The sequence below is a fragment of the Moschus berezovskii genome, chromosome 14 (genome assembly GCF_049115385.1).
Source record: "Moschus berezovskii isolate FMDL1 chromosome 14, NW_MosBer_1.0, whole genome shotgun sequence".
NCBI classification, from domain to species: Eukaryota; Metazoa; Chordata; class Mammalia; order Artiodactyla; family Moschidae; genus Moschus; species Moschus berezovskii.
The window spans coordinates 29,129,612-29,144,171 of record NC_142473.1 but is presented as its reverse complement, the minus strand read 5'-3'; the positions used below and the strand labels follow the sequence as shown (position 1 = coordinate 29,144,171).

At 39.5% G+C, this 14,560-nt stretch overlaps 2 protein-coding genes across 6 annotated transcripts in view; one reads left to right on the top strand and one right to left on the bottom strand.

The window, feature by feature from the left end:
* The window catches only part of LOC129554354 (NXPE family member 2-like), a 39,056-nt gene extending 33,780 nt beyond the window's left edge, over positions 1-5,276 (bottom strand). Inside the window, exon 1 of the mRNA XM_088842945.1 lies at positions 5,264-5,276. The gene's annotated coding sequence lies outside the window, so the exon portion shown is untranslated. The remainder of the gene's footprint in view (positions 1-5,263) is intronic.
* Positions 2,817-14,560, top strand: part of LOC129554352 (NXPE family member 4-like) — a 69,485-nt gene continuing 57,741 nt past the window's right edge. For 2 of the 5 annotated variants that reach the window (XM_055423056.2, XM_088842940.1), the window contains exon 1: positions 2,818-3,024. The gene's annotated coding sequence lies outside the window, so the exon portion shown is untranslated. Of the gene's footprint in view, positions 3,025-14,560 lie in introns of all 5 variants that reach the window. The other 3 variants (XM_088842942.1, XM_088842941.1, XM_055423060.2) reach the window with 2 other exon arrangements.

Below are 14,560 nucleotides of genomic sequence, written 5' to 3'. Positions count from 1 at the left end.
GTGTATATAGTTGTTCTTTAGGTGCTGAGTCGTGTCTGACTCTGCAACCCTATGGACTGTAGCCCACCAGGCTCCTCTGTCCATGGGATTTCCTAGGCAAGAATACTGGAGTGGCTTGCCATTTCCTCCTCCAGGGGATCTTCCCAAGCCAGGGGTTGAAACCAGATCTCCTGATTAGCAGGTGGATTCTTTACCATTTAACCACCAGGGAATCCCATATATAGATCACATGCTGGAATCAAGATTGCCGGGAGAAATATCAATAACCTCAGATATGCAGGTGACACCACCCTTATGGCAGAAAGTGAAGAGGAACTCAAAAGCCTCTTGATGAAAGTGAAAGAGGAGAGTGAAAAGGTTGGTTTGAAGCTCAACATTCAGAAAACAAAGATCATGGCATCTGGTCCCATCACTTCATGGGAAATGGAGAAACAGGGGAAACAGTGCCAGACTATAGACATAGGTTTATTTCACATACATACTATAGTATACACATAACATTGTGTGTTTGCATCTGTATTAATCTATATATATAACTGTATGGATATCAGGACTGTGATCACAGCATGTAGAAGATTGGCACAGAGATTGAGTAGATAATTTCTAAAGGAATAAATTGAAGGTAAAGAGATCTAGATCCTGCCAATCCTTCCCTGCCCCTTCTAAGGCATATTTCTGTCTATCCCTGGTGGCTCAGAGGTTAAAGCGTCTGCCTCCAATGCAGGAGACCCGGGTTCGATCCCTGGGTCGGGAAGATCCCCTGGAGAAGGAGATGGTAACCCACTCCAGTATTCTTGCCTGGAGAATCCCATGGATGGAGAAGCCTGGTAGGCTACAGTCCACGGGGTCACAAAGAGGCAGACATGACTGAGCGACTGAACGGAACGGAACTCAAATTGTGACAGTGATAATAGTGGGTCCAAGATTCTTAAAGTAAACCCTAACAGGATTCTATTATGTAGAAATAAGGGAAAACACTTGGCTCTCTAAATTTTTGATGATAAACGTATGCTCTGAGCCACAGCATAATTACCACAGTCCCTTAGATAATAGCATAGTAAACAGACAAATGCTTTGTACCCCTAAAATATGTAATTAACTCATTTCGTTTATGTAAGAGTTGCTGAGCTAGTTGGGATAGTTACTACCACCCTGAGACATGAAGAGGAGCTACAAAACTGGCCTGAGGTCATTGCGTCAGCAACTGAGCTGAAGTTAGAGCCGAGGTGAGGCTAGCTGAGGCTAGCCTTTGAGCTGAGGCTAGGCTTCCAGCCCTTGACTTGTGCAAGCCCACAGTCCACAGGAATGGGTGTGGTGGGTTCAGGGTGTGTCTCCACATCATGGAGACCAATTTGAAAGGAAATAAGTGTAATGACAATATACAACCTTGACGTACTTCTTTTAAGGAGTATGTCAAGGTTGTATATTGTCATCCTGCTTATTTAACTTATATGCAGAGTACATCATGAGGAACGCTGGGCTGGAAGAAGCACAAACTGGAATCAAGATTGCCGGAAGAAATATCAGTAACCTCAGATATGCAGATGACACCACCATTATGGCAGAAAGTGAAGAGGAACTAAAAAGCCTCTTGAGGAAAGTGAAAGAGGAGAGTGAAAAGGTTGGCTTGAAGCTCAACATTCAGAAAACAAAGATCATGGCATCTGGTCCCATCACTTCATGGGAAATAGATGGGGAAACAATGGAAACAGTGTCAGAACTTATTTTTGGGGGCTCTAAAATAACTACGGATGCTGATTGCAGCCATGAAATTAAAAGACGCTTACTCCTTGGAAGGAAAGTTATGACCAACCTAGATAGTATATTAAAAAGCAGAGACATTACTTTGCCAACCAAGGTCTGTCTAGTCAGGGCTATGGTTTTTCCAGTGGTCATGTATGGATGTGAGAGTTGGACTGTGAAGAAAGCTGACCATCAAAGAATTGATGCTTTTGAACTGTGGTGTTGGAGAAGACTCTTGAGAGTCCCTTGGACTGCTAGGAGATCCAACCAGTCCATTCTAGAGATCAATCCTGGGTGTTCATTGGAAGGACTGATGCTAAAGCTGAAACTCCAATACTTTGGCCACCTCATGCAACGAGTTGACTCACTGGAAAAGACTCTGATGCTGGGAAGGATTGGGGGTGGGAGGAGAAGGGGATGACAGAGAATGAGATGGTTGGATGGCATCACCGACTCAATGGACATGAGTTTGAGTGAACTCCGGGAGCTGGTGATGGACAGGGAGGCCTGGCGTGCTGTGATTCATGGGGTTGCAAAGAGGCAGACATGACTGAGCGAATGAACTGAACTGAACTGAACTGAAGTGTAATGAAGGAGAAATATTTTTGGTTGAAATAACAAAGCCTTGGCCTTTGCTTCTCAAATTAAAATTACTTTGCCCCATGGCAGGGATAGTATGAAGCCACATTCAAGGGGAAGAGGGTACTTATATACTCCAAACGTACATTTTTCCTATAGTGTTAATTTTACACAATGATTTGGTGGGTGAGGGGGGATTAAAAATGTTAAATTGGAAAATAACTTAGACAATTTTGTCAATTTAAACTTTAGTATACCCCCAAGGGAAATGCAACATTGTCATAAAAAGAAAAGATGGCCAAGGAATCTTACTCCCTTAGTGGGGTCTTTTTTAGTCACATCCAGAAGCCCCAGAAGCTTAAAGTCCCTTCTAGTCTGCTTTTGGAATACATCACAGAGAAGTTTGAGCTAAACACAGAAAAACTCCCCTGGCACACACTCAGGAAACTATGATAGTGTGTCAGCGTGTTGCCAACACCCTTGTGGGAGAGGTGGCCTTGACCTCATAAACATAAACATCCAGCCTGGCAGCAGTGGGAGAAGAGGGTGAACATTTGCCCTCGGCAGAACATTAAGAACCCATTCCTGACATTTCCATCCATTTGGACAGACTTTAATGATTTTTTGTAAAAAGGTACCCAGTCTCCTCAGCTTCTTCCTGTTCGAGAAGGCCTGGCTTGGTGTATTGCTGCCTAAGACAAGGTAGGTAAGCTCTGATTCTGGGGTTCAGTATTAGAAAGGCCACATACCTACAGATATAAGCCAACTTCTCCAACTCCTGTTTTCTTATAAGTCACAGTGAATTTGGGGGTGGGGCACTGTTTTCCATTTGCTTTTATCTAATTGCTCAACTCAACTGTGTGCCATCAGTTACATGATGCTGGTGGTACATCTTCTCATTTAATTCTTTTTTTAATATTATTTCCTTGGCTGCACAGAGTTTTCACTGAGGCACACCAGATCTTCCATCTTCGTTGCAGTATATGAGATCTTTTTTTAGTTGCAACATGAGGGATCTTTAGTTGTGGCATGTGAACTCTCTGTTGAGGCATGTGGGATCTAGTTCCCTGATCAGAGATCAAACCCAGATCCCCTGCACTGGGAGTGTGGAGTCTTAGCCACTGCACCACCAGGAAAGTTCCTTCATTTCATTCTTATAAACTTGGAGAGTAAGAAGGCATCATCCCCAATACATAGACGGAGAAACAAGGCTCAGAAAAATAAAATAACTTGCATTTTCTTGCATAAGCCCATGGCTAGGTCTGAGTCTAAACTCAAGGGAGGAGTATAAACCATGGTCATGGATCATATCTGATCTGTGGTCTGTTTTTGTAAGTAGAGTGTTCCTTGTAAGACAGCAATTCCTGTTTGCTTACATATTGTCTGGGACTGCTTTTCCCCTGAAACAGCAGATTTGAATAATTGTGATAGAGATCATGTGACCCAAAAGGCTAAAATTTTTACTATTTGGCCATTGACAGGAAAATTTGTCTTTGATCTTGGGTCTAAGCAGTCTAATAACTCATTAGGTTAGTAAGAGTGAAAAAACCAGGAGGTTTCAGGAAGGAAGGGAGGATGTACTCACTAAGAGGAGTGGTGAAGTGGCAGAGAAATTCTAGCTAACGACAAGCTGTAATGTATCCCCATGGGTCTGATTCTCTAGAGTGGTGAAAAGAGGAAGAAGATCACTGGATTGAAAAGGCAAGAAACTATGAGGGTTTAGATGTCAGATGTGTCACCCAGATAACTATTGAAACCACACAGAAAGAAAACAAAATTTAGGGTGGAGAGAAGGTCATGAACTCAATACTAAATTCAATTACAATGTAAGGGTAAGATTGATAGATGGCAAATAAAGGAGGGTGTGATGGGTATTAGCAGAACAGAATGATCCTCAAAAATGAGGGGGAATTCTACAGAAGAAAATGGAGATTTAATTGTTTGAAAGCAGCTCTGTTGATGGCAACACCTGCTTTCCACTGGCTCCTCGCCACTTACACTGAAATACCTAGTACCCAGTAATCACCTAAGGCCATTACAGGTCATAATGATCTACCAGCTGACATGTCCTTTTGTATCACTAACAAATTTCTGTGTGTGAGTGTGTGTGTGTAGTGGCTCAGTTGTATCTGATTCTTTGCAACCGTTTGGACTGCAGCCCACCAGACTCTTTTGTCCATGGGATTCTCCAGGCAAACATACTGGAGTGGGTTGCCGTGACCTCCTCCAGGGGATCTTCCTGATCCAGGAATTGAATCCATGTCTCCTGTGTCTCCTGCATTGCAGGTGGACTCTACCTGCTGAGCCATCAGGGAAGCCCCATAAATTTCTAGGCATTTTTATTTGAATTGCTGTTAAAGGCTGCTTGCATACCTTGGCTATGGTAAACAGTGCTATAATTTTGAAGTGACATCTACAGGAAGATTCTTTACCACTGAGCCACCAAGGAAGCCCCATAGTGGAATGTTACTCGGCCATAAATAATGAATTTACAGCCACATGGATAGACCTAGATATTATCATACTAAGAGAAGTAAGGCAGAAAAAGACATATATCAAATTATATCACTCATATGTGGAATATAATTTTTTAAATGATACAAATGAACTTATTTACAAAACAGAATCAGACTTATAGATGTAAAAAACAAGCTTATTGTTACCAAGCGGAAACAGGTGGGGGAGGGATAAATCAGGAGCTTAGGACGAATATACACACACTACTATATACAAGGGGGAGAACTAACAAGAACACACTGTAAAGCACAGGGAACTCTACTTAATACTATGCAATGGCCTGTATGGTAAAGAATCTAATAAAGAATGGATATGTCGATACATATAACTGATTCACTTTGGGGTACATCTGAAACAAACTCAACACTGCCAATCAACTATAATAAAATTAAAATTTCAAAAACAACAACAAAGAGTCATTTACCAAACATCGCAGAACCTGCACACAATTCAATGAGGATCTGCAGGCAAATAAAAATGTGTGTAATTAAACAAAAAAAGCATTGTTGTTAAAAGGACTGTATAGGAGACCTCTGAGATGACATTTGAAGAGTCTCCCCATTTCAAGTATTACTGTCACAGTCAACTTTCTACATATAATATTCATGTCACACTAGGAAAAAATAACAAAGCTGTGCTGAAATATAGATTCTGCTCCCTTGGCTCCCACCACCAGCACCTATATGAACCCTCTCTCTGCACCAATCTCATGGTGGACTGGTTTAAACTTTAACCTTAGAAAGACCACAAGTGACTGTATTTAGTAGGTTTTGGGGGTGTTCAGATACAGACAAAACCAAGAATGTTTTCCAATCCATGTTTCATGTTTAGTACCCTCCAACCCCAAACACAGTGATTGACTTTCCCTCAATTTGTTTCTAGTATGTGATGCCTTTTGCTATTTGAACATATATCCCACATAACTGTAAATTTTTTGTTTTAACAGCTTTATCAAGTTGTAATATCCATCCAATAAAACTACCCACTTTAGGTGTTCAGTTCACTGACTTTTAATAAATGTACCTAATTATCAAACCATTACAAAAATCAGTTTTAGAATATCTTTATCACCCCCAAAGACTCCTTGTCTCCATATTCACACCTCCAGCTCTAGGCAACCACTAATCTGCTTTCAGTCACTTTGCCTTTTCTGGATAGTTCATATAAATATAATCATTCAATATATGATGTTTTATGCCTGGCTTTTTTTTTCTTAGCATAGGTCTTATATTTTTTATTATTATTGGACTATAGTTGATTTACAATATTTTGCTAATTTCATGTGTACAACAAAGTGATTTCTATATAATATTTGTTTTCAGATTCTTTTCTGTTATATATTTTCTTTTCAAGAGTTTTGTAGATTTGCTGTAACAATGGGACTATAATCCATTTTGAGTTCGTCTTCATGTAAGGTATAAGGAAGTGTTCCAACTTCATTTTTGTGTGTGAATAACCAGTTGTCCAACACCATTTGTCAAATAAACTATGCAAACTATTCTTTCCCCATTGAATTGTCTTAGCACTCTGGCCAAAAAGAAATTGATTACATTTGTAAGGGTTTATTTCTGAACTTTGAATCCATTCCGTTATCTGAGTTTACTCCTATGCCAATCCCAACAGGCTGAATCACTGTTACTTTGTAGAAGGATTCAATTTGGGAAGTGTGGATTATCAGAAATTATTCTTTTTCAAGATGCTTTTGGCTATTCTGGGTCCCTTGCAATTCCATATGAATTTTAGGATCAGTTTGTTAACTTGTGCAAAAAAAGCTAGCTACGTGTTTGATAGCAATTGTGCTCAATCTGCAGATCAGTTTGGAAAGAACTGTCATTCTAACAATATTAAGTCCTCCGATCCACGAATATGAGCTATCTACAAGAATTTCATTTATTTTATTAAATTCATTCACATTTTTTATGTTACTTTAAATAGAATTGAAACAGGAGGGAAGGGGGCAGGGCACAACTTTTGAAAAAATGACATAGCCTGAGGACACAAAAGAGCAAAAAGTGTCATATCTTTCTGCAGTCCATGGGGTCACAAAGAGTCAGACATGACTGAGTGACTGAACTGAACTGAACAGAGGAAACAATGTAAACTGATTAGAATCAAATGGGTCCAAGATGCCAGACAAGTCAACGTCGATTAGAGCTTGATCCTCAATCAGCAAGCTAAATGACACACCCAGAGTTCAGTTCAGTCAGTTCAGTTCAGTCGCTCAGTCGTGTCCGACTCTTTGTGACGCTATGAATCACAGCACGCCAGGCCTCCCTGTCCATCACCAACTCCCAGAGTTCACTCAAACTCATGTCCATCGAGTCGGTGATGCCATCCAGCCATCTCATTCTCTGTCGTCCCCGTCTCCTCCTGCCCCCAATCCCTCCCAGCATCAGAGTCTTTTCCAGTGAGTCAACTCTTCGCATGAGGTGGCCAAAGTATTGGAGTTTCAGCTTTAGCATCAGTCCTTCCAATGAACACCCAGGATTGATCTCCTCTAGAATGGACTGGTTGGATCTCCTTGCAGTCCAAGGGACTCTCAAGAGTCTTCTCCAGCACCACGGTTCAAAAGCATCAATTCTTCAGCACCCAGCTTTCTTCACAGTCCAACTCTCACATCCATACATGACCACGGGAAAAACCATAGCCTTGACTAGACGGACCTTGGTTGGCAAAGTAATGTCTCTGCTTTTTAATATGCTATCTAGGTTGGTCATAACTTTCCTTCCAAGGAGTAAGCGTCTTTTAATTTCACGGCTGCAATCAGCATCTGCAGTGATTTTGGAGCCCCCAAAAATAAAGTCTGACACTGTTTCCACTGTTTCTCCATCTATTTGCCAGGAAGTGATAGGACCAGATACCATGATCTTAGTTTTCTGAATGCTGAGTTTTAAGCCAACTTTTTCACTCTCCTCTTTCACTTTCATCAAGAGGCTCTTCAGTTCCTCTTTGCTTTCTGCCATAAGGGTGGTTTTCATCTGCATTTTTGAGGTTATTGTTATTTCTCCTGGCAATCTTGATTCCAGCTTGTGCTTCACCCAGCCCAACATTTCACACGTTGTAGTCTAAGTTAAATAAAGAGCATGATAATATATAGCCTTGACATACTTCTTTCCCAATTTTGAACCAGTCTGTTGTTCCATGTCCAGTTCTAACTATTGCTGCTTCTTGACTTGCATAGAGTTTTGCAGGAGGCAGGTAAGGTAATCTAGTATTCCCATCTCTTAAAGGATTTTCCACAGTTTGTTGTGATCCACACGGTCATTAACCTATGGAATTACCCAGCCCATAAAATCTAGCCATGCCACATTTAAAGGCTGTTGCACTTGCCCTGTGTCGTGGCCCACACTGTCTGTGGAGCATGTTTCTGTCCTGATAAACATACTTCTTGCATATCATTTTGTCTATCCCTGAATTCTTTCTGTGATGAGACATTAAGAACTTGAACTTCATTAGGTCCTAAAACCAGGTCTGTGATCTCAGTTGGAAGACCATGGGTTTTGGCTAGATTTGAGTCCCAGCCATGTGGGTTAGAGTCACAAGCAGGATTTTGACTGGATTCAAACTCCAGCCATGCGGGTTCAAGTCCCAAACTGGGTTTTGGCTGGGTTCAAGTCCCAGCACATGGGTTCAAGTCCCAATCTGAGGTAAACGGTTTCAGAATTTTTTATTAATTTCATTTTCAGATTTTTCATTGGTAATTTATAGAAATATTATTGGTTTTGGTATATTGATCTTATACTCTGTAGCTTTGCTGAACTTATTTACTTTTTCTAATAGTCTGTAAGTGTATTGCTTTATACTATCCTAGTTGGAGTTGATTGAGCTCCTTGGATGTGCAGATTAGTGGTTTTCATTAAATTTGAGAAAGCTTCGAGTTATTTTTTCTAATAGTTTTCCTATTTTTTTCTTCCCCCTCTCCTGTGGTTTGCCTTTGATGTGTATGTTCATGTGCTTAAAATTGTGCCACATATCTATGAAAACATAATTATTTTTCTCATGATCTTTCTCTCTATTCCTCTATAATCTCTATCAATTTATCGACAAATATAATTTCCAATTCAAATATACTATTGAGCTTTTCATTTCAAGTCAACAAGTGTACTTTTCAACTCTAAATTTATATTTTGCTATTTTTAAAATAATTTATCTTTATTGATGATCTCTTTGGTGAGATATCATCCTAATATCTTTCTTTAAGGTCTTTTAGCAGAATTCCCTTTAGTTCTTTGAACATACAGGCATACCCCTACTAAATCTGATAACTTGGTCCTATCTAGGGCAGTTTCTGTTGCTTGCCCTTTTTCTTTTTTTCCTGTTTTAGGGTCATGCTTTCCTGTTTCTTTGTATGTCTCTTTTTTGTTGTTGTTGCTGTTGTTTTTGTTGAAAACTGAACATCCAGTTCCACTAATCCACCATTCATGTCATAGTAGGCTCATTTTATACCTGCAGTGTCTATTAAAAGATTGACAAACTCATTACTAATATTTTGTAAAGAAAATATTTTAAAAAGTCACAACCCCTATTCTCTCCTGTTATCTTCCTATGTTGTTCCTTTCCCCACTTGTCTGCCCGGGTTCTAAATGACCTTGTGCACTCTCAAGCCTTCACAGCTTTGTTCTGTCTCTTCCTTCTGTCTGGGATACCCTTCACTCTTTCACCTGGTTAATCCCTCCCTGTATCACTCCGGGACCATTCAAGAAAACAGAAATCATACACTAGTTATTTCAACAGAGAGAAGTTAAATTAGAGAATAAGTTGAACATATATTGGTGGATTCAAAAAAACCCAAGGGGAGGAACAGTGAGGTACATGAGACAGTAACTGCACAAATCAGTCATCACGCTAGGGCTGGGGGAGCCTAGGAAAGAGGTGGGATTATCAAACCCCATAAGCTTCACAGAGGATCCCAGTGAAGTAGGGCTCAGGAAACCAAAGGGGGAAATCCTTTATGGATGTTGAAAGTTAGAGAAGAGGGCAATAAGAGTAGTTCCTTTTTTAAAGATTTTATTATTTTTATTGGGGGATAATTGCTTTACAATATTGTGTTGGTTTCTGCTATACAGCAGAGTGAATCAGCCATACATATATATATTCCCTGTTTTCTGGATTTCTTTCCCATTTAGGTCACCACAGAGCACTGAGCAGAGTTCCCTGGTCTATACAGCAGGTTCTCCTTAGTTATCTATTGTATACACTACTAAGTATTTTTTTAAAAGGCTTGTCTTTTTTTTAATTTCTTTATTTTAATTGGAGGCTAGTTACTTTACAATATTGTATTGGTTTTGCCATACATTGACAAGGAAGCAGTATCAACGAATTTGTAGACATACTTTAAATCTAGCTTCTGCCTAATACAGTGACTGACATGTAGCATATGGCGTGTTTTCTTTTAATTGACGAATGAATGGCCTCCCACTGAATAAACACTTGAAGTCTGTTACTTCAGAGTGACACTTCAAATCAGTGTTTTAAGAGAGACTTGTCTAGTTGCTAATTATAATCAGATTAATAAAGAAGCACTTTCTCCTTTTACCTTCACTCTGCTACTCTGTTTCTCAGTCTTCTGATTTATAAGTTGAAAAAAAAAAGAAAAAGAATCAGAAAAGTCCAGACATATTATTTTAAGTTCTAGAAGAAAATAACCAGCTCAATTGCTCTGTGTTGATCAGAATCTGGATCTTCATGAAAATACCTGTGGATACTTAGATAACTCACTGGCCCATATGTCTCTCATAACACAGTAGAACAGCACCCAGCATATAGTAGATGGTCAATAAAACTTTGTTGAATAAATGAAAGAATGACCTTTTTTATAGACTGAATGTGTGTGTTCCCTCCTCTCAAATTTCCATGTTGAAATTCTAACCCTCAATATGAGGGTATTAGTAGATGGGGCCTTTGCGAGTTGACAAGGTCATGAAAGTGGAATCCTTATGATGGAATGACTGCCCTCATGAAAGGGACTCCAGAGAGCTCTCTTGCCTTCTTTCTGCCACATGAGGACTCAGCGAGAAGTCAGTCTGTAGCCCAACCATGGTTGGCAGAACTCAACCATGCTGGCACCCTGATAGCAGACTCCCAGCCCTCCAGAACAGAAAAAAATACATTCATGTATTTTTAGTAAATACATTTAAAAATTGTATGTTTAAAGCCTTCCCAGTATATGGTAGTTTGTTATAGCTACTCAAATGAACTAAGGAAAGTAGGTACATAGTTTAGTGGTAGAGAGCTTAGGTGTTCTTTAACGTTTGTCAGTTGAAAAAAAATGCACAGTATGAGAGTTGTGAGTTAAGTTTTATTTGGGGAAAAATATGAGGACTGTAGCCTGGGAGACAAACTCCCAGATAACTGTGAGTAACTGCTCCAAAGAGGTAGATGAGTGTCAATATACGTATGATTTTGGTGAAGGGGTACGTGCAGTCAAGCACACATCTCCATAGAAGGCTTCTACTAGTCAAGAGAAGCAGATGTCTCTGTTAATGATTTTAGTACTTTTCTGGTTATAAGAAGTTGTAAAAAATAGGGCTCATAAAATCTTTTCCTGAAAAATATCTAACTTTCTTAAAGCCTGTTCTGCCAGTTTTTCCTAGAGCATAGAGTGCCCCATTCCTGATCTATGCCCTAAACTCCTTTAAGGATGTACTGAAGATCAGCACTTGCAATGGCTAGTGACTTTATCCTTGCAGAGGCAGATGGCAAGTGACAGTTTTTAGTTGCCACTTTCAATGCTGCATTTATGTGTCTGAGGCATGGACATATAGGGGTGTTTTCTGGGCCTGTCTCAGCCCATCAGTTACCAAAGTTGTAGGCAAGCCCTTGTGGTTCTTACTGTGAGTGCAAGTCACCTTTCAGCAATAACCATCAGGAAACTTTGGAAAAATAAAGGTTTTTTACTTACAGGACCTGGAAATTACATAGTACACCTGCAGTCAGGAGGTCATAGGCAGAGGGTGTGGTCCTGGAGTTCTGCTTTTATTGAGGTCAACGGTGGGGGCCTAGGGTCTTGCAGGCTCCCCCTTTATTGTTAAATTTAAAACATAAAAGTGGGAATTTAAAATGTGAGAAGACAAAAAAAAAGATCTCCCAAGTGGTCAGTTCTCATAATCAACCAAGATCTTTAAAACAAAGGGGCCTAAGTTGGGGGAGGTGGCCTGGTTCTTTATCTGGCTTTGTGCTGACAATGTGTTTATTCAAGATGCCATCTTTAAAGAGGATATCTCCGCAAGTAAAACTGGATGTGTGTAGGCATGTGTTTTATGTATGTTTTCTATAGAGGTGTGTATATTCTAAATGAGGTGTTTGTTTTTCCTTTGGTCATTTTGTCCATCATGAAGGAACAAGAATTCTGTTCAAACAAAGGCTATAAATACAAAGAAAACACAATTACATTAAGAGAACATTCCAAGACAAGCTGTTTACTAGCTAGTAAAAGTTTATCACATGCATACTTTGGCAATCTAGAGTGAGGCTGGAGTCTCTAAGACCTATTTAGAAACTATATGGCAAAACTATACCTGATTTTTCAGACGAAGAAGCCAAAGTTCGAATCAATTATATGATTTACTCAAGGCCATATAGCTGTTTCAACAATGGATTTCAGATAGAACAAGTCTCTTAATTACCAGTTCATCAACACAGCTGAGCATGCACACATTCACACAGTGGATTTCAGTTATACTATGTTACCATTTCTGGAAAGAAACAAAGCAAAACGTGTCTTTTGTTTGATAGTTCAGAGAAAACATTTCAAAACAAATCAGAACTGATCTGGGGATGCACCTTTTAAATATTGATAATAATAATCAAATTGGATTTTTTTAGGGGGGAGATTTTTCCCCATCCCTTGATTAAGGATAATTATGATGCTATGAGGTTTTCACTGTGAAGAAGACCTTGACATTGGCTTCAGGCTAGCAAGAAATGTTATAAAACTGAAAATGGTGATGCTTAAAATGAGAAAGGTGATCTTAGTAAAAAAAAAAAAAAAAAAGTATGAACCTTCTACAGGAGAGAAAAGGTGCGTTCCTTTCAAAAAGGCAAAGAGTAGGAGCCTGTGAGACAAGGCCTCAGTTGGGAGTAGTCCTCTCTATGTCTAGAAGGTGCCGTAAATCATAAAGAAAGGAGATATTATCCGTGGAAAGAGTGAGTTGATTGTTCAGAGATGTGGAAAGAGACTTCACAAATCTGGAAAATGTGCAGTAGGGCCAGAAAGGCTGAATGCTGGGCAGTTCCCTGTAAGATGCAGGAGAGTGTGGAACATCAAGTAGGGTAGGGACATTGGAATCAAAAAGATATTTCTGACTTTGCTACAAACGCAGTCTCTTTTCCTGTAAAATGAGAATGATAATAACGGCACACAGGTTTGTCCTGAAGATTATTAATGTTTCAGTGCAAGAAAAGGTCCTAATGCAGTGTCTGTGTTCAAAAATAGTAGCTTTACGTAGAATGAGGTGGCATAGGAAGAGGAATTCCAAGGAGGAGCTTCAGATTTTGTTGGTCAGCCCTTCTCTGAATCTAGATCCTGAGCTTGACTTTACCACCTACACACTCAGCCTTTCTGACTCCAAATTATAAATTCTTTCTAACATGCCAAACTATTTCCCACCTACACTAACTCAGCAATGGGTTCTTGCTGTCCATGGCCAGCCCAGTAACTCTCAATGTTAACTATGTGGGCTTCAGAGAAGATGTTGAAGTATTTTAAAAGCTACAAGTCTCTTTGCATGCTTTGAGATCTTCAGACTTTACAAACCCTTATATTTTTAGAATTAACATATTAAGTTTTACCATGCGTACATGCTCAGTTGTGTCTGACTCTTTGTGACCCCATGGACTATAGTCTGCCAGGCTCCTCTGTCCAAAGGATTCTCCAGGCAAGAATACTAGAGTGGGTTACTATTTCCTCCTCCAGGGGATCTTCCTGACCCAGGGATCAAACCCACATTCCTGCATTGGCAAGTAGATTCATCACTGAGCCATCTGGAAGCCCAAATACTACCATAATCCCCAGTAAATTATGACTACCAAAGGGACCAAAATCACATACTATGCCCATAAATTTTTCAAACTTTGAACAAGTTCAGGCCATACATTTTTTTGTTAACAAATCATCAAGATGTGATATACTGACAGCATTCTAATTGGAGAGCTTGTTAGAGGAAAAAAAATCAACATTTCAAATTAGTTGTCGTATAACTGATGAGAAAACCTTTTTGATCTAATCTTAGATATGCTGTGTTTTACCAAGATAATAGCATTATCATAAAGAAAATGAGAATGACATTACATATCTATAATGAAACTCTGTGTTTTCATTGGAAAGTGAAAGCTAACAAATAACATAAAATAATATATGATAGCATGTATCTAAGTGTGTACAAAATTATATGCCTGTCCCTTTAAACAATGTGTACCTTCAAGGAGCCCCTTTCTTCATGGTGTGCAGAACAGTCTGACAGGAGCAAATGTGGAAAATGACACTCCCATCCAGATTTTTTCAATTCAATTTATTGAGATATAATTTATATACAGTAAAATTCACCAATTTTAGTATGCAATTCTGTGAGTTTTGACAGTAATATGGCCATGACCACAATTAAGATATGGAACAATTCCATTACCCAAAACATTATCTCATGTTCCTTTGTGGCCAATCCTTGCACCACCAGGGGGTGGTGGTGGTGGTCTAGTCACTAAGTCGTGTCTGACTCTTGCAACC